General features: G+C 38.9%; 1 pseudogene; it reads left to right on the forward strand.

Annotated features, from left to right (window-relative positions):
- Window positions 1–11,021: 11,021 nt before the first annotated feature.
- On the forward strand, window positions 11,022–15,228 carry LOC140520679 (translationally-controlled tumor protein homolog pseudogene; annotated as a pseudogene).
- The last annotated feature ends 10,869 nt before the right edge of the window (window positions 15,229–26,097 follow it).

Genomic DNA, 26,097 nt, shown 5'->3' on the forward strand with positions numbered 1-26,097 from the left:
GTCAAGTTTGACTCTTCATGGCCCCATTTGAGGTTTTCTTGGCAAAGATACTAGAGTGGTTTACTATTTCATTCTCCAGCTCATTATACAGATGAGGAAACTGAGGTCAGGTGTTTCACCCAGGTCACATAGTTAGCAAGTGTCTGAAGCTGGATTTGAACACAGATCTTATTGACTCCAGGCCCAGCACTATCTCCACTGTGCCACCTAGCTGCCCCCAACACTCCTACGACATTGTATTTTATTTATTTATAAATTATATACCTATGATATACAAAAAAATACACATTTTAAAAGGATAAGGTCTGTGGTCCAGCTAAACTGGACTCTCTTTTCCTCACACACACCTCCAGTTCCTATCTCTCTGCCTTTACATTGGCCATCCCCAATGTCTAAAATACACTCTGTCCTCACCTCATGGAAGCCTCTCCTTCTAGTCAAAACTCAAACACCACCTTTTTCACAAAGCTTTTTTGCTAGTGTCCTCTTCCTATTTCCTTGGTTTATTGTGTATATATTTATATGTATACATTTGGTCCCCTTCCTCCATCCCCCACCACAAGAACGTAAGCTCCTTGAGAGTAACAATTTTTTTTTTAGGTCTTTATATTCTCAGTACCTATTACACAGTAGGTGCTTAATAAATGTTTGCTGATTGAAACAATTTAGCTAATTTTATATTTTTAACAAATAGGTTTAAAAGCCACGGAAACTCTTTGCTTAGATTTTTAAACAAGTTAGAAAATGCTGTTTCAAATTCAGATAGTCTTCTTGAAGTATATCTTGTAAAAGAGTTGTTACGGGTGACAAATCGTTTTGAGCAGCAGACACTTAGTTTTAAAATGCTGTGCTACTTGTGATGACTTCATAGTATCAGTGACTATCTTAAGGCACAATATACCCTTTGGGCTAGGGTCACCACAGTGAAAATAAATCCATATTTCAAATAATCACATATATTTAAATTTGGGGCCTGACTTCTTGTCAAATGTAACTAGACCATCATTGTTTTAGGTCTGCCATCTTGTTTTTCACATATGCTTTCATTTAATCCATGATTTCAAGGAATCTCTATTTCCTTGGATTTTGCAAGAGTTATTTTAGTTAATCTATTTACCTGGGCTGCGAGATATTGCCATACACTAAAAGTGAACAAATAGATGAGGGCACCACTGTCAACTTCCCCACATCTTGGAATGCCTTCTTTTTCCCTAGGATACTTCATGTGCGGTATGCCATGTATGAGATAGACCTTTGAACCACCTGAAGAATGTGCCAGTTCATATATTCAGTATTAGTAAAGATGGATCTCATTGGGTTTTTTTGCAAAATATAAACAAATTCTAAATATTTTCCTCAGTGTACTCCAGCAATTGTCTTGTGCGCCCTTTTTTGGAGACCACTGGTCTACAAAAGAGATTTTTCCCTTAAAAAAAAAAAATCAGTGATTGTTTTGGCGTAGGGAACTGGCAGGAAGGAAATTGACACTTTGTTGTTGCTTAGTCATGTTCAGTTGTGTCTCACTCTTGATGCCCCCTTTTGGGGGGTTTCTTGGCAGAGATACTGGAGTAGTTTGCCATTTCCTTTTCCAGTTTATTTTACTGATGAGGGAACTGAGGCAAACAGGGCTAAGTGATTTGTCCATTGTCACTCAGCTAGGAAGGTCTGAAGCCAGATTTGAAGTCTGTCTTCCTGACTTTAGGCCTGGTAGTCTATCACCTAGCTGCAGATTGACACTTGCTCTACCTACAGCTTTGCCTGGATTAGATGAGATGATGACTGATAACAGAAAAAAGACAGTGTTTCTTTTGCTTGTTTTCTCCACAAAGGAGAACCAACTGAACACCATGCTACTGACCCAAGATGGGTAGGATATTGTCAGAGGTCACCAAGCTGCCTGTGGTGAATTCAGGTCACCTGCCCAAAGAAATTATGTCCTTACAACACAAGAGAACTGGGCAGAAGGGACTAGTGACACTGTCAGTAATATCTGAAAGATGATAGAATCTGTGTGAAATCACAGTAATGGAGAAGGGAGGAAATCAGCAGCTGCAAACTACAGGCCAGTGAGTTTGATTTTAATGCCTCAGAAAATTCTAGAATGAATCATTAAGGAGACGGTGAAAATCTAAAAAGAAAATTGCTGTTTACAGAGAGCAGGCCCAGCAAGGTTCATCACAAATAGGTCATGCCAGACTAATCAATTTCCTTCTTTAACTGTCATGAAATTAGCAGATAAAGGAAATTCTGTAGATTAAACTTACTTGTATTTTCAAAAAGATTTGATAAAAGTGTCTTGTTGTGGTGGTAAAAATGAAGATATGTGAACTACATAGTAACACAATTAGATTCTAAATTGATCGGACAGAGGGTAGAGGGAGGCAGAGTCAAGATAGTGAAGTGAGAAGTATTAGAATCTAGTTAGTCTGCCATACCTTCTTGGCAAAGATCCAGAAAACAAACCAGACCAAATTCTGATAGGGAAAACCAAGGAAAAAGTCACAGTGAATCATTTTTCCAGCCCAGGTGGCTTCAGGAGATAGGTCTGCAGACACTAGGGACAAGGTCTGGACAGGACAATGCAGGCAGTGTGGCACATTGCAGTGCCCAAGGAGCAAAAGAGGGCTGCAACAGGACCACCAGGACAGAGAGATCCCAGAGGACCCCTAAATAAGTGCTGAATGTAGAATTGAGTGCCATCTGCCAGCTCTTGTTGCCTGCTATGTAGTTCTGGATCATGGATCCAGGTCAGAGGGGAAAGGTAGTGAGCACTGACTCTAAAATGTGTACTGACCAAGAAAGGAGTTCTGAAAGCAAACAGCAGCCATGTGGTTTTGATCTTAGTAGCAGAGATCTCTATCCTAGACCAAACGGACACTGTCACGAGGCATTGAGAATGCCATAGGACGATTAACAAAATTAAGTGGTTCCGTTATGTTTCAGTTATCTCAAAGAAGAAAGGAGGAACATACTGGGAAAAGGGAAGGGGGGGAGGAAGAATACAGAAAATTATCTCACAAATGGGGTGTTAGAAGTGAGCCTGTTTAACAAGCCCCCAACGGTGAGAAACATGCTCACCTTAAATAAAGAACTATACCTGTTGTGAAATCAGGAAAGCCTTTATTAACCTTAATGAGCATTTCCCCTGAATGGACGGGTAGCCTCCCTCAGTAAGGTTACAGGAAGACTACAACACGTGCAGGAAGATGGGACTTCTTATACTGTTTTCTGAACTTTGGATCTCCCGAGACACCATCCCCTGGCCATGTGACTCCATGTTCTCCTCTCTGATAGGCCCTTCCTCACACAGCTCCTTGGGCCTGCACATTAGTTTCTGACCTCTAACCTGTCCATGCTAGGTCACAACCCTCATCATCCAGAAACGTGGACAACAACTTTCTTACTTACCACCAGTGTGCAAGGAGTTTATACAGTGGAGGGTCAATGATATCACTTCAACATCACTTAGATCTGAACAAGGAGGGAAGAATACACAAAGCTGAATGGGGAAACATATTCAAAAGGGATATGTCCCCTGTAGGGCTAGGGGAAAGAGGGTAGGTTTAGGAAGGATTTAGAAGCTAAGCAGACTGTTAAATAGAGAGGGGGGGAAGGGGAGGAAGAAAGGGAAAGATATGAGAATAGGATATAGGGAAATACACAGTTAGCCATCATAACTGTAAATGTGAATGGAATGAACTCACCCATAACACAAAAGAGGATGCAGAATGGATTAGAACCCAGAATCCAATAATGTTATTTACAAGAAACACTAAGAACAAAGATAAACACAGACTTAAAAGACTAGAGCAGAATCTATCGTGCTTCTGCTGAAATTGTTGCTGTTCATCTTTTGTTCTTGAGGAGGACCAAGGACATCATGAGGGTGGTATCTTGACTTTAACACGAATTGGATTTAGGTGAGGCAGAGCTTCACAAAGTCCTCAGCCTCACTCTCTCCTCCAAAGTCAGGACAACTGACAATGGCTCAGGATGCAGTAAGTGACAGCCTTTCTAAATTAAGGTCTTTCCCAGGTCTCAGTTTGTCCCACTTAATGCCCATTCAATGACAAAGGGCTAGGTAAGAATTGAGACAAAAGATGGCCTAATTTACCATCACAAACATATCAGTCTGTAAGGGGAAAACTCTCAGAACAGAAAACAATTGCTATTTACATCATTGTAAAGCATCAAAATCTTAACTGAGCCACAGAGGCTTCGGCTGGGTCTAACATTGGCTATTCAATGAAAGCCAGAGTATTTTGGGTTTAAAGTATAGTCAAGTATAGCTCCATTTGAAATACAATGGACTTTTTAAAACCCCATTTTTTCAGATCTATATTTCAAAAAAATCATAAATGGAAACTGCAAAGAACAAAAAGTAAATTATCCCAGCTTTTTGGAAAAAATATAAAAAAATTTTAATCTAGCCTTCAAGCCCTAAAATATCTTACAAAACATAGGCAACCAAAATTTATATTCCTATGGACTGTATGGCTATGGTGCCTCTAGTGGAGAGAGGGACCAAGTTACAGGAAAAAGAAAGAAGAGGAGGAGGAGAAATAGCAGTAGGGCAACTACTACTAGTCACAGATAAAGACAATTCATACAAAAAATTGTAAAAACCTGATTCATTCCCTTCCTGCAGGCTTAAACTGAGACCTTAATAGCAGTGAAACATGTATGTAAGAAATATGTGTGACAGAGATTTAACTCACATCATCCCTCTAGGGGTTCTCTCAGCAGAGACACCTCAAGCAGAACCCTCTGTTGTGGCTCGTCCTTTGTTCTTGAACAGACCAATGACATCCTGAAGGTGATATCTTGACTTGCATATGAATTGGATTTAAGTGAAGCAGAGCTGTACAGTCAATCAGCCTATTACTCTCTTCTCCAGCTTTAGCTGAAGTTTTTTTTAAAAAGGCAGTGGTAGCAATTATGATCTCAGATAAAGTAAAAGCAAAAATAGATTTAATTAAAGAGATGAGCAGGGAAACTAAATTTTGTTTAAAAGGTACCATAGACAATAAATTAATGTCAATATTAAGCATATTATATGCACCAAATGGCATAGCATTTAATTCTTGCAGGATAAGTTAAATGTTATAGGAAGAAATAGATAGTAAAAGAATAATTGTGGGGGACCTCAGCTTATTCCTCTTTGACCTAAATAAATCTAACCAAAAAATAAAAAAGTTAAGGAACTTGAATAGAATTTTAGAAAAGTTAGATATGACGGATTTCTGGAGATACTGACTTGGAATAGAAAGGAATATACCTGTTTCTCAACTGTACACGGCATCTTCACCAAAGTTAACCCTGTATTAGAACACAAAAACCTCAAAAATAATTGCAGAAAAGTAAAAATATCAAATCCATCTTTTATCAACCATAATGCAATAAAAGTTAATTCAATAAGGGGCCTCTAAAGCAAAAGCAAAGATTAAAACTTAATTGGAAACAATCTTTAAGAATGAGTTGGTCAGAAAGACTGACACCATAAACAAATTAGGGGAACATGGAATAGTTTACCTGTCAGATCTATGGAAAAGGGAAGAATTTATGACCAAATAAGAGATAGAGCATTATGAGATATAAAATGGAAAAACCCCAGGATCATTGTATTTGCAAGGAAATTCTACCAAATATTTAAAGAGCAATTAATTACAATACTACATGAACTATATGAAATAAATGAAGAAGAGGTTCTACGCAGATTTTTCTATGACACAGACATCATCCTGATACCTAAATCAGAATCAAAAGAGAGATTGAAAACGATGGACCAATTTCTCTAATGAATATTAATGCCAGAAAGGAGATTATAGCAATGTATAATAATATGTTACAAAGGTAAATATAAATAGGCTGGTTTTATACCAGGAATGAAGGGCTGATTCAATATTAAGAAGACTATAAACATAATTGACTATTCGTTTTTTAAAGCATATAATTATTTCAACAGATGTAGAAAAAAGCCTTCAACAAAATACAACACCCAAATGTGTTTTTTAAAATTCTAGAAATAATTTGTGTGTGTTTGTCCTTCACTGCAAAGCAGATTATGCCATCAGAGAAATGATGCCATGACTTGCACTTGACTTTGTTCTGAGTGGGGGAGGGCTGTGCAGGTCACCAGCCTCCCTTCTCCAGAGCCATCTGAATCCAGTGACCAGATACTCATCAGGATGACTGGAGATGACCCAGGATGAGGCAGTTGGGGTTAAGTGACTTGCCTGATAAGGTCATACAGCTGGTGAGTGTCAAGTGTCTGAGATGAGATTTGAACTCAGGTCCTCCTGATTCCTGCACTGGTGCTCTATCCATTGTACCACCTATCTAGAAATAATAATATTAAGTAGAATAAACAACCTTCCTTAAGATTATAAGTGCTATCTATCTAAAACTAAGAACAAGCATTATCTGTAATGGGGAGAAGCTGGTAGCCTTTCCAGTAAGATGAGGGATAAAGCAAGTATGTCCATTATCACCATTACTATTGATATTGTACTAGAAATGCTAGCTATAGCACACTAAGACAAGCAAAAAGGAATTGAAGAAATAAACATATGCAAATGGGGAAATGAACTTTCATTTTTTTCAACACTGTATTAGAGATAATACATATTTATAAGAATTATATTATAATTATACATAATTATATAATTATAAGAATTAACTCTGAACTCAACTAAAAAACTAATCAAAACAATTAACAACTTCAACAAAATTGTAGAATATGAAATTAACCCATAGCATTTCTGTATATTACCAACAAAATCCAACAGGAAGATGGAAAGAGAAATTCCTTTTAAAATAACTACAGATAACTGACTTCTGGGAGCCAAGATTGTGCAGTAAACAGCAAATCACTGTAGCTCTCTCATATTCACCTCCAAACAACCATAAAGTAGTGCCCCAGAACAAATCCAGAACAGCAGAGCCATCGGAAAGATGGGGTGAAGCAGTCTTTTGGCCCAGGAGACTTGCAGGATCAGCAAGAAAGGTCCATCTCACTTGGGTAAAAGAGGAGCTCATTCCAGGACAGAGAGTGTCTCAGCAAACCAGTGGGAGGTCCTAAACCTGTGTGGTGGAGCAGGCAAATGCCAACACCAGGACCCCTCCATGTGCCTTAGCAGAGCCAGGGGAACTGACAGACTCCAGCTTTGAAAACCACTGTGTGCTTCAGTGTATCCCCAGGCAGGCAAGTGTCCTGCAACAGTCAGACCTTCACATCCTTTGGCACAACCCCAGACCAGCAGGCATTCCCCAGGGCTGGACCTCCATGTACTTTAGTGTAACCCTGGGGAAATGCGAAAAAAACCCCACCTGGCCTCAATACACACTAGTCATCACCATTAGGACCCCAGCTCAGCACCAGGTAAGCTGCCAAACCCCTATAGCCTCCAGCAGCACCAGCTACCCCCCACTATCCTTAACACAGCACCAGACATCAGGGAAACATTAGCCCTAGCTAAACAGCCCAGGCCTGCAGCCACTGGTTCAAGAAACCTGAGACAGAGCCCCTTCCACCCTGAGAGGAGAGATCAAATTTAAAAGATAAGCATGAAACAACAACCAAAGAATCTGAAGACAAAGACACAAACTCAGAAGAAGACAACAATGTCAAAATCCCTATGGGCAAAACCCCAAAGAAAAATGAGAAGTGGTATCAAGTCCAGAAAAAAATCATGGAAGAAAGGGAGTTAAAAAATCATATAAGCAAGATGGAAGAAAAATTGGGAAAAGAAATGATAGTGATGCAAGACAATTATGAAAAAAAGAGTCAATAGCTTGGAAAACTACTTGAAAAGTAGAATTGGCCAAATGGAAAAGGAAATACAAAAATCCACTAAAGAAAACAATTCCTTAAAGAGTGCAATTGGCCAAATGGAAAAGAAAGTACAAAAGCTAATTGAGGAAAACATCACCTTCAAAGTTAAAATTGGGCAAATGGAAGCTAATGACTCTATGAGACATCATGAATCAACCAAACAAATTCAAAAGAATGAAGAAATGGAAGAAAATGTAAAATATCTCATGTAAAATACCAACTGACTTGGCAAATAGATTCAGGAGAGACAATATCCGAATCACTGGACTACCTGAAAGTCATAATCAAAAGAAGGACCTGGACAGCATCTTTCAGGAAATTAACAAGGAAAACTGTCTTGATGTCCTGGAACCAGAGGGTACAATAGGCATTGAAAGAATTCACTGGTCACCTCAGGAAAGAGATTCCAAAATAAAAATTCCAGTGAACATTACAGTAAAATTTCAGAACTCTCAGGTCAAGGAAAAAAAAGATGTTACAAGTAGCTAGAAAGAAACAATTCCATATCAGAAAGCTACAATCAGGATCACACAGGACTTGACAACAACATTAAAGGATTGGAAGTCATGCATGCAACATGACATTCTGGAAGGAAAGGAGCTAGGACTACAACCAAGAATTACTTACCTGCCAAAATTAAGCATAATACATCAAGAGGAAAAAATGGTCATTCAACAAAAGAGGAGGATTTCAAATCTTCCTAAGGAGGAAAGAACTAAGCCAAAACTTTGATCTCCAATATCAAGATCCAAGAAAATCATAAACAGATAAGAAGGGAAGCAGAGACACACAGATAAAGGTAGGGGACTAGAACAGACTCTATTCTGCTTCAGCTGAAGTAAAAAAAACAAAAAAAACAGGGGTAGCAATTCTGATCCTAGACAAAGTAAAAGCAAAAATAGGCCTAATTAAAAGAGATAAGGAAGAAAACTACATCTTGCTAAAAGATACCATAAACAATGAAGCAATCCAAATTAGGAGAGCAAGGAATAGTTTACCTGTCAGATCTATGAGGAGGGGAAGAATTCATGCATGATCAAACAAGAGATAGAGAGCATTATGAAATGTAGAATAAATCATTTTGATCATATTAAATTGAAACATTGTTGTAGAAATAAAACCAATGCAACCAAAATTAGAAGGAAAACAGGAAGCTGGGAAACAATCTTTACAGCAAGTGTCTCAAATATGCAGAGAATTGAGTCATATTTATGAGAATACAAACCATTCCCTAATTAATAAATGGTCAAAGGGTATGAACAGCCAGTTTTCAACTGGAGAAATCAAAGATATCTATAGGTACATGAAGAAATTCTCTAAATCACTTTTGATCAGAGAAATGCAAATTAAAACACTCAGAAATACCACCTAACACCAATCAGATTGGCTAATATGACAAAAACGGAAAATGATAAATCTTGGAGAGGATGTGGGAAAATTGGGACATTCATGCATTGTTGGTGGAGTTGAGAACTGATCTCAGCACTTTGGAGAGCAATTTGGAACTATGCCCAAAGGGCAACCAAATTGTGGATACCCTTGTTCCAATAATACAACTACTAGGTCTGTATCCTAAAGAGATCATAAAAAAAGGGAAAAGGATCTACATGTACAAAAATATTTATAGCAGCCCTATTCATGGTGACAAAACACTGGAAATTGAGGTGATAGCCATCGGTTAAGGAATAGTTATACAAGCTGTGGTATATGAATGTAATGGAATACTATTGTGCAATAAGAAATGATGAGCAGGCACATTTCAGAAAAACCTGGATAGACTAGTATGAAGTAATGCAAAGGAAAATGAGGGAAACACTGTGCATAGTATCAGCAACACTGTGTGATGATCAACTATGAATGACTCAGCTTTTCTCAGCAACGTAGTGATCCAAGACAAGCACAAAGGACTCACAAAGGAAAATGCTATCCATATTCAGATAAAGAACTGATGGACTCCGAATGCAGATTGAAGCCTATTTTTTCATTTACTTTATCCTTTCCCATGATTTTTTCTCCTTCGGATCTGTTTCTTCTTCCATAATTGTGATGAATATGTTTTACATAATAGCATATGTATAAACTATATCAAACTTTTTTTTCAGAAGAGGGGAGGGTAAGTAGGGAGAAAAATTTAAAACTCACAATATTGTAAAAATGAATGCTAAAAATTGCATTGATATGTAATTGTGGGAAAAAAATAAAATACTATTTAACATCAAATAACTACAGATAGTTCAAAATACTTGGGAGTATACCTGCCCAGACACATACAAAAACTACATGAACACAGTTACAAAATAATCTTCACACAAATACAGATCTAAATAGTTGGAGAAATGTTTGTTGTTCATGAGTAGCTGAGACAATATAATAAAGCTGACCATACTACCTAAATTAACTTACTAACTCAGTACCATGTCAATCAAACTACCAAAAAATAACTTTAAAGAGCTAGAAAAAAGCAAAAAAATTCACTGAAGGAACAAAAGGTCAAGAACATCAAGGGAAATAATGAAGAAAAGTGGGAAGGGAAAAGGCCTAGCAATATCAGATCTCAAACTATACTACAAAGCTATAATTATCAAAATAACTTGGTATTGAGAAGTAGAGAGGTTGGTCAGTGAAATAGATGAGGCACATAATAAAGGAAAGCAAATTAGCACATTAACATAGTTTTTGATCAACTCAAAGATTCCAGTTTTTGGAGCAAGAACTTTTTTTTTCAACAAAAACTGTAAGGAAAACTAGAAAACAATACTGTAAAAACTAGACATAGACCAACATCTTACACTACATAGCAAGATAAGCATAAAGTGAGCATATGATTTATATATGAAGAGTGATATAATAAGCAAATTAGTGGAGCGTGGAAGAAATTACCTGTCAGATCTGTGGACAGGGAAGAGCTCATAATGAAACAAGGTATAGAGAGGTACACAGGAGGTAAAATGGATAATTTTATTTGCATAAAATTTAAAAAAATTTGCATAAACAAAGCCAATGCAATTAAAATTAGAAGAGAAGCAGGAAACGGGGGGGAAATCTTTGTAGCAAGTTTCTCTGATAAAGGTCATGCACACACATTTTATATATATATATATATATATATATATATATATATATATATATATATATATATATATATATACATATATATATTCCATATATATAGAATTGAGTCAAATTAATAAGAATAAGGACCATTTCCTAATGATAAATGGTTAAAGGATAGGGAGTTTTCATAGGAATCTATCAATAGCTATGTAAAAAACATGCTCTAAATTGTCAATAATTAGAGAAATACAAATAAAACCCACTCTGAGGTACCACTTATCAGACTGGCAAAGTTGACAAAAAGAGAACATAAGAAGCCAGCTGGGCTATGGAAAAACAGATATTTTGATGCACTGTCAGTGGAGTTGTGAACTGGTCCAGCTATTCTGGAAAGCAATTTGGAATTATGCCCCCAAAAAACGACTAAACTGTATACCCTTTGACACAGCAATATTGCTACTGGGTCTGTACCCCCAAAGAAATTAAATAGAAGAAAAGGATCTATATGTATAAAAATACCTATAGCAACTCTTTTTGTGGTGGCAAGAAATTGGAAACTGACGGGATGCCTATCAGCCAAAGAATGCATGGCTGAACAAGTTATGGTATATACAGGTGGTGGAACACTGTTGTTCTACAAGAAATGATTAAGGGGATGGTTTCAGAAAAACCCAGAAGAAATGAATGAACTGAGGCAAAGTCAAATGAGCAGAACCAAGATAACTTGTAGAATAATAATAATAACATGAAGATAATCAACTTTGAAAGACTTAATAACTGATCAATACAATGATCAATGACAATTCCAAAGGATTCATGAGGAGACATGCTATTCACCTCCAGATACAGAGCTGATGGATTCAGAGTACAAAGTGAAGCCTATTTTCTTCTTTCTAATCTTTTTTCTTTCTTCTTTTATTTTTGGACCTGACTAATGTGAGAATTTGTTTTGCATAATTACACATATTTATGATGGGTTTTGTTTTTCTTGCTTTCTCAATGGAAATGTCTGAATGAGAGAATGGTGCAGGAAGTCCAAAGGCCACCTCTGCCTCTGGTCTCTGCAGCCAACTCATTGCTGTGCCTGGATCAAGAAGTCAGGGCTTCTGGGCTGCATCACACTCACACCAAGCTCCAGGCCCCCGCAGCACTGCCACCACCTCCCTCCTGCCACCTCTATGATCATCTACTGGGACCTCATCAGCCATGATGAGATGTTCTCCAACATTTACAATATCCACGAGATCGCCAATGGGTTGTGCCTGAAGGTGGAGGGGAAGATGGTCAGTAGGACAGAAGGTACCATTGATGATTCACTCATCGGTTGAAATGGCTCTGCTGAAGGTCCTGAGGGTGAAGGAACAGATGCCACTGTAATCACTGGAGCTGACATAGTAATAAACCATCATCTGCAAGAAGTTAATTTCACAAAAGAATCCTACAAAAAGTACATCAAAGACTACATGAAGTCAATCAAGGGCAGACTTGAAGAACACAAGCCAGATAGAGTAAAACCTTTTATGATGGGAGCTACAGAATAGATCAAACACATCCTTGCTAATTTTAAAAATTATCAGTTCTTCATAGGTGAAAACATGAATCCAGATGGCATGGTGGCTCTCTTGGATTTCCATGAGGATGGTGTGACTCCATATATGATTTTCTTCAAGGATGGTTTAGAAGTGGAGAAATGTTAACAAATACAGATGATTACTTTGAATCACCTGTCATCATAACTGGCTGTTGCTTTTTGTCATTTACACAACACTGGGACTTGGACAAACTTGGACTGATATCATCTTGAGCTTTATTCATTTATTTTTGACTTTGATTTATTTGGAGCAAAGGCATTGTTTTTAAAAACATGTCATGTAGGCTGTCTAAAATAAAAAGCATTTAAACCCTCCCCTTCAAAAAAAAAAAAAGAAGTTAGTGCTTCTGGTCCATGAAGAGGATGCTGAGAGTAAGTGACCAATAGAGCTTAGGACAAAGACTGTGAACCACCATCTTTCCCTCAAGAGCATGAATAGAAGGGGCTGCTCTTTCTCAGTGGCCACCACCCACTAGAAACAGTCCACATAGGTGCCCAACATACCAGGAGATCGTGCTCTCTGGCTATCCTCCTTTGAGCCTGAGAAATGGTCAGTTTAATTTAAAAAAGAAAAGAGGAGCTGGTAGTACGCTGATGACTTCTCTTCATCTAGCGCCTTATAAAAGGGGCTAAAAAATATTTTTTGATTGGAAGGCACAATTCAAAGAATAGTAATTAATGATCCAATGTCAATGTGGTAGGAGCTCTCCAGTGGAGTACCTGAGGGATCTGTGTTTAACTCCGTGCTATTTTAAGACTTTATCATTTAGATTTGCAGTTAACATCAAGTCAGGAGAAGTAATACACTAGATAACAGTCAGAATCCAAAAGGAGTTTGTCAGGGTAGAGCTCTGAACTGAGTCTATTAAGATAAAATCCAACTGAAATAAATCTCAATGCATTTTTATATATTACTGACAAAGTTCAACAGCAAAACATAGAAAGAGAAAATCCATTTAAAGCTACAGTAGACATTATAAAATATCTGGGAGTCTACCAGCCAAAACAAACCCAGGGACTATATGAACACAATTACAAAACACTTTTCGCACAAATAAAGTCAGATCTAAGTAAGTGGGAAAACATCAGTTGCTTGTGGGTAGGCTGAGCTAATATAATAAAAATGACAAGTCTACCTAAATTAATTTACTTATTCAGTGCCATACTAATCAAAATACCAAAAAATTATTTTATAGAGCTAGAAAAAAATATCAAAATTCATTTGGAACAATAAAAGTTCCAGAATATCAAAGGAACTAAAGAAAAGAAATGCTAGAGAAAGTGACCTAGCCCTACCAGATCTCAAATTGTATTATAAAGCAGCAATCATCAAAACCACTTGGTATTGGCTAAGAAACAGAGGGGTAGACCAATGGAATAGGTTTGGTACTCAAGACCCAGTAGTCAATGAATATAACAATCTACTGTTTGATAAACCCAAGGACCCCAACTTCTGGGATAAGAACTTACTGTTTGACAAAAATTCTTGGGAAAACTGGATAACAGTGTGGCAGAAACTGGGCATAGACCAATGCCTAACACTGTACACAAGAATAAAATCCAAATGGATATATCATCTAGGTATAAAGATTGACACTATAAACAAATTAGGGGAGCAAGGAAGAGTGTATTTGTACGATCTATGGAGAATGGAGAAATTTTTGACCAAACAAGAGATAGAAAACATTATGAAATGCAAAATGGATGATTTTGATTACATTAAATTGAAAAGTTTTTGCACAAACAAACCCAATGCAACCAAGATTAGAAGGGAAGCAGAAAACTGGGAGAGAATTTTAGCAGCTGGTGTCTGTGATAAAGGCCTCATTTCCAAAGTATATAGAGAACTGAGTCAAATATACAAGAATACAAGTCATTCCCCAGTTGATAAACAGTCAAAGGATGTGAACAGGCAGTTTTCAGAGGAAGAAATTATATTTAAAAATGCTCTAAATCACTACTAATTAGAGAGATGCAAATCAAAATAACTCTGATTGACTAACGTGACAAAAGAGGAAGATGATAAATGTTGGAGAAGATGTGGGAGAGTTAGAACACTAATTCATTGTTGGTGGAGCTGTGAGCTGATCCAACCATTCTGGAGAACAATTTGGAACTATGCCCAAAGGGCTACAAAAATGTGCATACCCTTTGACCCAGAAATATGGTTTCTGGGACTGTATCCCAAAGAGATCACACAAATGGGAAGGAGTCCCACATGTACAAAAATATTTATAGCAGCTCTCTCTTTGTGGTGGCCAAAAACTGGAAATCAAGGGGATGCCCATCAACTGGGGAATGACTGAACAAGTTGTAGTATATGAATGTAATGGAATACTATTGTGCTGTAAGGGAAGACTTCAGAGAGACCTGGAAACCCTTACATGAACTGATGCGGAGTGAAAGAAGCAGAACCAGGAGAACATTGTACAAAGCAACAACCACAGTCTGTGGGGAATTTTTCTGGTAGTCTTAGTACTTCATTGCAATGCAAGGACTTAAAAAATTCCCAATGGTCTCTTATGGCAAAATGCCTTCCATATCCAGAGAAAGAATTGTGGAATTCAATCGCAGAATGAAGCAGATCATTTTCTTTTGTATTATGTTTTGTTTTATGATTTCTCTCGTTCATTTTAATTCTTCTATGTAACATGACTAAAGTGAAAATGTATTTAATAGGAATGCATGTGTAGAACCTATATAAAATTGTATGCCATCTCAGGGACGGAGTGGAGAAGGTGGGAGGAAGGAGAGGGAGGGAGGGGAAAAAATCTAAGATATATGAAAGTGATTGTAGAACACTGAAAATAAAATAATTTTTTTAAAAAAAGAAATAAATCTCAATTCTTGTTCTTGAGTACAAAAAAAAAAAAATCAACTTGCCAAGTTGAAGGTGGTGAGATATGGTTAGGTAGCAACTGTTCTGAAAAAGATCCTGGGTTTTTAGTGGAATCCAAGCTCAATATGGGTCAGTAGTGTGATCTAACATCCAAAAAAGCTAACATGATCTTGGGCTGCAGTAAGAGGGGCACAGCTTGCAGGAATAAGGAGGTAATGGTCCCACTGTGCCCTGCTCTTGTCTGACCTAAACTGGAGCATCATGTTCAGTGCTGGGTATCACAATTTATGAAAGCCTACCACATGCTGATCAGTTGAATTAACTGGGTGTTTTTAGCCTGGAGATGAAAAGACTGGGGGGTAGGGGGGGAAGGAACTCACGATCCTGCATTGAAGCATTTTAAGGGCTGTCATGCATAAGAGAAATTGGGCCTGCTCTGTTTGGCCCCAGAAGGCAGAACCACAGGGAATGAGGGGACGTTGCAAATAGGCCAGTTCAGGCTCAATGTCAAAACAAATTTCTAAACAATTAGAGCTGTCTGAAAGTAAAATAGGCTGGCTCTGGAGATGGTGGGTTTCCCCCTCTTTGGAGGTTATTAAACAGAACCTGGACTTACCCAGTACTTTCTAATGGGCATTTTTTTTCACATAGGGTTTAAATTCTCAAATTCTCTGATTCTCTGATTATAGTCTCAGAGAATTGCCTAGGGCACTGGGAGATTAAGTGCCTTAATAAAAAATAAAATTTTCTACTTAATTTTGTTTTTTTTTTCCTCTAAAAAATAAAACTTTATTGAAAGAGCTTAACATAGTCATTTGAAGAAGGATGTAGGTCTGTGGTTTCACAGCAGGATAGGGTGGAGGAGGGGACACAGTACAGAGACTCCTTCCACCTGTGCTGATAAGCAACCTTACCTTTCTATCACCTTGCACAGTTGCCTGGAGCAAGGAGGGTTATGTGACTTGTTCACAGTCACCAGCAATGTGAATCAGACTTGAATCGGTCTACTTGACTATGAACCACACCACTCAAACATAAATATATTTTCAAAGATATCATAGAAATACACAGCTATGCAATCATCATTAATCAGTACTTAATCTAACTTTAGTTTTTCCCACGTGCTTGAATAAAGCACCTTTTGCTCACTCACCTGGAACTCTCCCTAGCACTAGATTCTTCCAGCCTTGTCTGGCTCTCACTAGTATCACCAGGTGTTAAAACCCCATTGCAGCCTCTTGCCACAAATACACGGGCTTTCTCAGTGAGCTGGTAAGGTTCTCAGTATTCCCTGTCTAACTAGCCAGTCTGTCTGCCTGCCTCTTAGCTCAAGAAAGAAACATGCCCTTTTTAAGCCAGCTGCTGCCAAAAAAGAAAGATCAGTCATGACACACAGGGCAATCCTGCTGGTCTCAGCATGAAACCTTTAAAACTATGGATGGAGTTATTTCTAATCTGCAATGAATGGTCCCTTAGCAACCATCAGACTCAAATACCTCTGCGGCTGCTTCAGCTGTTGGTTTTGTTGACTGTGAGTTAGGAAATCCAAGCCAATACCAGAACAGAACTTTGAAAATGCACTTTAATAGACCATAAGGGTTTTTTACATTTAATTTTATTTATTTATTGTTACATTTTAAATTCCAAACTGTCTCCTTCCCTTCCTCCCAATCCTTCACCAAAAAAAAGTCACTATTTGACACAGATATAGATATATGTAAACCATACTAAGCATATTTCTACTTATCAGTACTTTCTCTGGAGGTGGATAGCATCTTCCTTCATGGGTCCTTTGCATTTCATTTGAATATTTATAATACTCAGAATAGCTTAATTAAAACAAATATTTTCAAGCATTTTATCTATAGACACTTTATAATATCAATAGGAAACAATTTTTATAAAGAGTTGAGGCAATTCAGCCCTCATCTCTTTGTTGGCTGCGTTTTCTTTACTATCTCTTTGTGGTGAGCTGCTCCCTCCTTCCATCAGGAAACATCATCTCTAGTGCTTTTCTGGCTTCTTGTAGACATCCCTTCCATTTCATTCATCAGAGATCAGGGAGGACGAGAATAGGGAAGGTATTCAGTGTATTAAAGGGGCAAAGTATTTGCAAAGCCTCCCTCAAATTATAAAAGCACTTGACATCGTCCCTCTCTGCCCTCATGTTTAACAGAGTTGATTCATTTGATTAAAACCCAGTTCTATCTCCTTGGAATGAAGAGTTACTTGATCCCATTTGGGGACTTTCCATTATCAAGGAGATGACAGTCTTTTGCACGTGGCATGCCAGGTTAGCCTCTAGTCACTCAGATTAGATGCTTAGTATGCCAGGGACACATTTTAACGTTTAGTTAGACAGAGGTTAGTTTCAGAATAAATTCACAAGATGTATTCAAGAGACTCATTCTATTTGCAGAATAAATGATTGTTACAGGTATTTAATCAATAATTTAATGCTGCTTTTCTATAACAGCCTCTTAACAGATTCAAGCTTTTGTCAGTGAGAACAGCATCTTTCATTTGTGGAATGAATTTATCACTTGTTGCATTTGCTGAGACATACACATAAACACACAGACACATACAAACAGACACACACAACATCTGTGTGTTGTTGTTGAGTCGTTTCAGTTGTGTCCAACTCTCCACGACCCCATTTGCTCATTTTATAGATGAGGAACTAAAGCAAACAGGGTTAAGGAACTTGTCCAAGGTCACACAGCTAGTAAGTGTCTGAGGCCACATTTGAACTCAGATCCTCCTGACACCAGGGTCAGTGCTCCGTGCATTGTGTCGCCTAGCTGATAGACACATGTATTACATATATACATACACACGTATGCCCACACATATACATATGCACATATGTGTGTGTATGTGTATATATATATATGTTGTCTATGGCAAAGACCCACCCCATCAATGCCAACAAGTTGGCTATGACTGCTTAAAAATCCATTCACAGCACATAGTTTGTCTAAGGACCACATGTCTAGGGATGACAAGTATTTTAGTTTTTTCCAAGTTGCAGCAGCTACAGGTGATCTACTTTGCAGGGTTGCCACACAAAACTAAGAAAATGTAATATTCCACATAATGCCTCATTGATCCTTTAAATATGCTTTTTGAACAACCCCTCCCATAATCATAGGATCATAGATTTAGAGCTCGAAGGAATCTCAGGTCATCGAGTTCAATCCCTTCATTATAAGGATGAAGAGGCTGTGGCTCAGAGGGTTTCAGTGCAAAGACTGGACTCCAGTGTTCATTCCATAGCATGCCTAAGTAAACACCTTGAAGGCAAAGGCTAGTCTCATTTTGGTCTTTACATTCTCAGTGTCGAGTACACTGTCTGGCATGTATCCAAGATTATAAGTCCTTATAGAATTAATTGAGATGCATATAAAAATGTTTTCTTGAAAGAGCATTCATTCTGGATTTGGAGGATGAAGTTTCAAATTGTACTTCTGATACAATCTGGCCCTCAATTTTCTCATCTATAAAATGAGGGGGTTGGCCTGTAACTGAGGTCCCCTCCAGCTCCAGAGGAGTTCATGGTATTGTTTTTAATGTTCAAGAGACTTTGAGATCAAAGTAAAATTCGTATCTTACAATTTTATTATGACCTTTGCCCTTACAGTTCAAAGGGCCAGTCAGAAAGAGGAGTAGAAGCCAGGTGGGTATGGAAGCCAGCACCCCTCCCCCATGACAAAAGGGTTCCTGGTTGTGTTCCATCTATGCATCTATACCATGAATATGCCAAGCATACATTAGAGGGAAATGTCCTTTGAAAGACTCCTCCCACCATTGTGTTTGCCATAGCAGACAGTCAGTTGTTTAAGGCACATCAAGAAACTCTCAAGTGGAAGCTACATGGAAAGGTGACAAGTTGTCGGCACAGAATTTTACACCCCTCTGTTGTGTTGTTCAGTCGTTTTCATTCACATCCAACTGCTTATGACTGGATTTGGGGTTTTCTTGGGAAAGATACTGGAATGGTTTACCATTTTCCTTCAGCTCATTTTAGAGAGGAGAAAACAGAAGCAAACAGCACTAAGTGACTTGCCCAGGGTCACACAGCTTGCAAGTGTCTGAGGCCATATTTGAACAAAAGAATACGCATCTTCCTGAATCCAGGCCCAGCACTCTACATTTTGGGGGCTTTGATGTAGAAAATTCCTGGAATGGAAATCCTCCCTCCACCTTAGCTCAGCCACATGTGACTCATAGTCTTGAAGAGTTGCTGAAGCACACAGAGGTTAAAAGTCCATGCTTACAATATGTGTTACAGGAGGGCCTGAACTCAAATCTTCCTAACTCCAAGGTCAGCACTTTTTTCACTTTACTATGCTGCCTCTCACCTTACAAATAGTAAGCATTTATACATTTTTTGCTAAGTTGAACCGTGGAAACAGCAAAATGAAATATTGTTTAAGGGATTATTTAGGGTTGTCTGTCCCTTCTTGTTCATGAATTCAGGGGTGGGAGAAATCACTGTCACAGAGTCATAGATTTTGAGCTGGCCATCACCTCAAAGGCCATCCAGTATAATCCCTTCATTGTATAAATGAAGAAACCGAGTCCCAGGGAGGCTGAATACCCAAGGTTCTACAAGTAGCTGGCATCAGAAGTGGGTTTAGAACCCAGATCATCTGAGCCAACAGTCACTGTTTTTTAATTGTCTGGCAATGCCCAGTTGAGTCTTTTCCCTGACAGTCCTATCCCTACTGTGAATTGATCTCAGGTAATGTTTATTAGCTATTATTGCATGAGCTGTTATTGGCATCTGACTGGGAGCGTTTGTTATCATTTTTCACATGTTGGTTTTGTCTTCCCTTTTTAAGCTAGGAGTTCTTATCCTGGAATCTATGGACTTGGTTTTTATATTTTGACAACCAATTTTTTAATAATCCTATATGTCTTATTTTATGCGTTTTAAAAACATGCTTCTGAGGAGGGGTCCCTAGCTTTTATCAGACTGCCTGCCAGAGGGGTCCAAAGCCCCCCTCTTAAAAGCTTAAGGATCCCTGTTTTAAAGGCAGGATCTATGTATCTCACACACTGTGCCCAGAAGCATGCCTCACACACAAGTGTTCCAATATTCGGTTATTTGATTTGCTGCTAGATTCTCTGAATATTCCTCCATTAACCACCTGAAGTCACTTTCTTTCCTCTAGCTCAAATTTTGTTCCAGTCAGTTTCTATCAAGCCTTCACACATAACATGGTGTAGTAAACGTGCCTGGAATCTTGAGCCAGCTCTGTAATAAGGCCTCTGAATGGAGAGAGCGAGCAAGTCCCAAGTACAAAATGTCAAGGTGCTTTTTCACTGAAAGGCACTGGAGCACGAAGACTCTCTTATTGAGGTCAAAGGTAACTCTACTTGGTACTCTCTCTCCCACTACCAACCTTGTGAGTTGTTTTAATCAAGGCTAATTTGTACATTAGCTCAAACCCTTCAGGGGGCAATTTCCCTGCCTTCAAGTCTGGTTTTATCCCGAAGGTTAGAAATGCTGGAGCTACAAAAATAGTAAGAAAACAAAAAAATCCCAAAAAACACCACACCAGAGACTGGTGCTTGCCTGACATCATCGTCTAGCAGGCAGAGGAGGGCCTGCTTTTCAGACAATCTTAAAATATTTTTCTAACCCTAGAGAAGCCCACCCAGCACACTATCTCTTTAAGGAAAATGTGAGAGACTTTTGGGTCATGACCAATACCTATGATGCCCATAACCTCTCAAGCCTCTCCAAAACAGAAATTATGCATAAAATTATGCATACAACTTCAGCTGTCTCAGTGGTGTAAGACACCTGAAAATCCAAAAGAAAGTTTAAAAAAATCCACGAACTGATGCTTACTGACTCTGAACTCAGTCAGCACCTCTCCCCCACCTCCCACCCTAGAGCACATAGCAGATCCAAGGACTTGACACATGCTTGCAATAACCCCCCCCAACACACACACACACACACACACACACACACACACACACACGCATGCAAGCAAGCACACGAAGGAGAACACTAGCCTATCTCCCTCAAGGCTGCATAAGCTTGCTCAGACAATGACATATAGCCAGCATGGCTGCAGCCTTTTAGAAGTAAAAACCTGCCAGGGGCCATGACCCAATAGCAGAAGTACTGAAAAACTAGGAACTGCTGGTGCCAGGCCAGAGAACTGTGGAACAGAGAGAATGGGACAGGACACCAAGGCAGGATGTCATGTCTGGGGGGAGAGGTGAAGAGGATTGCAGGGGAAATGGGTAAAGCAACATGCCTGCAAAGTCTGAGGGAAAGAACATAACACCCAGCTAGGCTGGTGAGTCATGAATTGAGCAGCATGGGAGGAGACTTTGAGACCTGACCTCCAAGGAAACTACCACCAGAGGGGACAAAGTCAGAAAAGAACAAGGGAGAAAAAAATGACTGAAATTGTCAAAGATTTCAGGGAGAAAACTCAAAGACCTTGAACATACACAGATAAATCAACAGGAAAAATATTAACAAAAGGAAGTATGGCCACCAGAGCTAGTAATCAAGTTCTGATATCAATGAATAAATATTGTGAAACAAAGGAAAATGATCCAACACTTGATGAGACAGAGGACGCTATGGAATGTGAGAACATGGGAGTACAACATGCTGCTTCTGAGTGGTTCAAAAGAGAAATAAGAATTATGAGAGCAGAACTGATGGCCTGCACAGCAAAAATAGAAACAGGAAAACTGGAATCTGTGATGGCAAGTCTCACCAAAGAAATTAAAAATAGAACAATAGATTGGGATACAAACAATAGAAACGATGCAAATACACAAAAGTGAGACAATCTAGAAGAGAAGCAAAAAACATTTTACAAAATGTGCTCACTATGTAGACAAAACATACTGATCTCAATGATAGGATGTGCAGAGACAACCTAATGATTATAGGTCTCCAAGAGGAATATGACAGGACAAAAAACCTTAGCACCATAATGCAGGAAATAATAGAAAGAACTGCTCACGACTTCAAACATAGAAAATGAAACAGCAATTGAAAGAATTCACAGATTGTGTCCAGAGAAAAAAAAAGAACAAACTCCAAGACACGTACTGGTTAAATTTAACAATTCAATTCAAAATTAAGATCTGAAAGTGATCAAGAGAAGGACTTTGAAAAACAAGAGAAAGGAAATTAGAAAAATGCAGACAATTAGCACCTACCAGAAAGCAACCAAAAAACTGGAATATGTTCTTTGCAGCACTTCTTAAATTTTTTCCACTCTCAACCCCTTTAATACCTCTTAAACTGCGAGTCTCAACCCCACATGGGTTGAGTTTTAGAAGCTCTTTTTTCTTTTTTTTTTTTCTTTAGAGCAATGAAGCTTAGGATGCATCCCAGGGTGAACTATCCTGCAAATTTGAGTTTAACCATTTGTTGGTTGGCTGTTGTCCTTCATCTTAGACGAGGACCAAAATGACATCACCATTGTAAAGTGAAATTTCAGTGTGTCTGACTGTGTCTGATCAATCCAATACGAGCTCAGAATGCTCTACCACACATTGGGCACAGATAGTCCATATGAATATTTGGGTTAGATATCCCAAATTTGCACATCCTGCATTTACGTTGTGCTGTCTCAATTCTGCTTTGCCCAAAGAGCACAGCACCCTTTCTGATGTGGACACGCCATGCTAAGCAGTCCTGTGCCAGTGTCTCCCATGTTGCATAGTCAAACCCAAAATTCTTGAGAGAGACCTTGAGAGTGTCCTTGTGTCATTTCTTCTGGCCACCATGTGATTACCTGCCCCATGCAAGTTCTCCATAAAATAGTCTTTTTGGCAAGCGTACATTTTGCATTCGAACAACATGGCCAGCCCATTGGAGGTGTGCTCTCTGAAGCATGGTTTGAACACTTGGCAGTTCAGCTCAAGCAAGGACTTCAGTGTCTGGTACCTTATCCTGCCAGGTGATCCTCAGAATCTTCCTAAAACAGTTCAAATAGAAACGATTCAGTATCTGGCATGGGGCTGGTAGACAGTCCATGATTCACAAGCATATTACAATGAGGTCAGCACAACAGCTCTGTAGACCTTCAATTTGGTAGTCAGTCTAGTACGTCTTCTCTCCCAAACTTTTCTTTGGAGACTCCCAAACACTGAGCTAGCTCTGGCAATGCATGCATCAACCTCATTGTCAATGTGTACATCCCTGAAAAGTACACTACCAAGGTAAGTAAACTTATGCACAGCATTCAAAACTTCTCCATTTGTTGTAACCTATGGTTCCACGTATGCATGGTGTTTTCTTGGTGTTAATTATTAGGCCAAAATTAGCACAGGCAGCAGAAAACTGATCCATACTTTGTTGCATCTCAGCTTCAGAAGCTGCATTGAGTGCACAATCATCTGCAAATAGAAAATCATGTACCAACACTCCCTCCACTTTGGTCTTGGTTTGTAACCTTTTAAAATTGAAGAACTTACCATCAGTATGGTAATTGACCTTGATGCCATGTTCTTCCTCATTGAAAGCATTTGTCAACATGGCTGAAAACATCATGCTAAAAAGCATGGGAGCAAGCACACATCTCTGTTTCACTCCATTGATGACTGGAAAGGCACAAGAGCTTTGTCCCTTATCCAGAACCTGGGCAATCATGTCATCAAGAAATTGACGTACAATATTGATGAACTTCTCTGGGCAACCAAATTTTGACATAATTTTCCATAAGCCCTCAAGACTAACAGTGTCAAAGGCCTTGGTCAGATCTACAAATGTGTGTACAGACCTCTGTTCTGCTCCTGACATTTCTCCTAGAGTTATCGGGCAGCAAACACCATATCGACGATTCCTCGAAACTTTCTGAAGCCACACTGGCTCTCAGGTAGATGACCATCTTCCAGGTGAAGGATCAGCCTATTAAGGAGGACTCTAGTAAGAATTTTGCCAGCAATGACTAAGAGAGAGAGATTCCCCCTGTGATTGTCACAGGACAATCTATTCCCTTTACTCTTATAGAGATGGACAATAGAGGCATCCTTGAACTTCTGAGGGATAACCTCCTCTTGCCATATAACCTGGAAAAATTCAGTCAGCTTTTGTATGAACAATGGTCCCCCTATCTTGTAAATCTCAGCTGGAATAGAATCAGCACCTGATGCTTTGCCACATGAAAGGAGCCTAATGGCCCTCAAAAACCTCTTCTTCAGTTGGAAATTCAGCTAAGGAGGAAGTGACTTCAACCTGAGGTAAATGGTCAATGGCCTCAGCATTGACTGATGATGGCCTGTTGAGAACACTATGGAAGTGTTCAGCTCATTTCTCTAGGATCATGTCCTTATCACTAATCAATGTGGCTCCATCAGCACTGAGTAGTTGTGATGCACCATAGGTTTTTGGTCCATAAATAGCTTTCATAAAAAGCACTTTGGATTGTTACTATCAGCATAAAATTGAATTTCATCTGCCTTCCTACTGAGTCAGGAATCCTGCATCTCTCTAAGCTTTGCTTGTACTTTGCTTTTGATGGAATTAAATGCTGCCTTCTTAGAGGTGGATGAACAATTCTACTGGTAAATCCTGTGGAGTTCTCATTTTTCATTTAGCAGCTTCTGAATTTCCCCATCATTTTTATCAAACCAGTCTTGGTGTTTGTGAGGGTTCTGACCCACATGAGCAAATGCAGTACTGTATACCAAATCTCTGAGAGCTGCCCACTCCTTTTCTGCTCCACTGTTGCCAATTGTGTGTTGGCTCAACTTTCCCTCCAAGTCAGCAGCAAACTGTTCACACTCACAGAAGAGCTCTAATTTGTTGACATTAATTCTTCTGGTAATCATTTTGCCTTGGGGGTGGCACTTTTGATGAATGTGAATACTTAGCTTGTAAAAGTTAAGTCTATGATCAGTCCCACATTCTGTACCACACATTGCCTTTATCACTCTCACATCTTTTCTGTCTCTTCTCCTTACAATCACATAATCTACTGGATGCGAGTGTGCATCCATGAAGTTTTATTGCATTTAGGTAAACTGGTGACAGTGTTGGTGATCAGAAGGTCATGTGATGCACAAGTCTTCAACAGTAAATGACCATTGCTGTTGCTGTTTCCAACTCCATTCCTCCCTAAGACTCCCTGCCAAGTTTGGTAGTCTGAGCCTACTCTAGCATTAAAAGTCACCCAGAATTATAAGTTTGTCCTCTTTTGGCACATTGACGATAAGGGTCTCTAGGTCTTCATAAAATCTTTCTTTGACTTCATCAGGGTTTGTCATAGTGGGAGCATCGGCACTGATGATGGTAGCATGGTGTTTTCCTGCGAGTGGCAATTGCATTATCATGAGCCTGTCATTCACTCCTTTTGGCAGGCATACCAGCTTGCTGACTAGATTAGTTTTGATTGCAAAACCCGCTCCAGCTTCATGGGGCTCCCCTTCACTGCTCCCACTCTAGAAAAAGGTGTATCCAGCTCCAACTTCAGTAAGCTGGCCTTCATTTGCCAATCTTGTTTCACTCAGGGCTGCTATTTGGATGTGATACCTGTTGAGTTCTCTTGCAACAAGAGCAGTTCTTCTTTAACCATACATGAAAAACAGATGAACGTTCAATAATAAAGTTTTTGAACATTTTTAGAAAGAAAAGTAGAAAAAGAAAAACATCCCAAATAACAGAAATTAAGGACAAGTGAATGCAGCAGTTAAGGGTAGAGAGACCAATAAGAAACCTCTTTTTGAATGTGCACAAAGAGACAGGGGTAAAGGAGAAAAGAGGCAGGTATGGACAGAACCTGGTGA

The sequence above is a fragment of the Notamacropus eugenii genome, chromosome 1, assembly GCF_028372415.1.
Source record: "Notamacropus eugenii isolate mMacEug1 chromosome 1, mMacEug1.pri_v2, whole genome shotgun sequence".
Taxonomy (NCBI): domain Eukaryota; kingdom Metazoa; phylum Chordata; class Mammalia; order Diprotodontia; family Macropodidae; genus Notamacropus; species Notamacropus eugenii.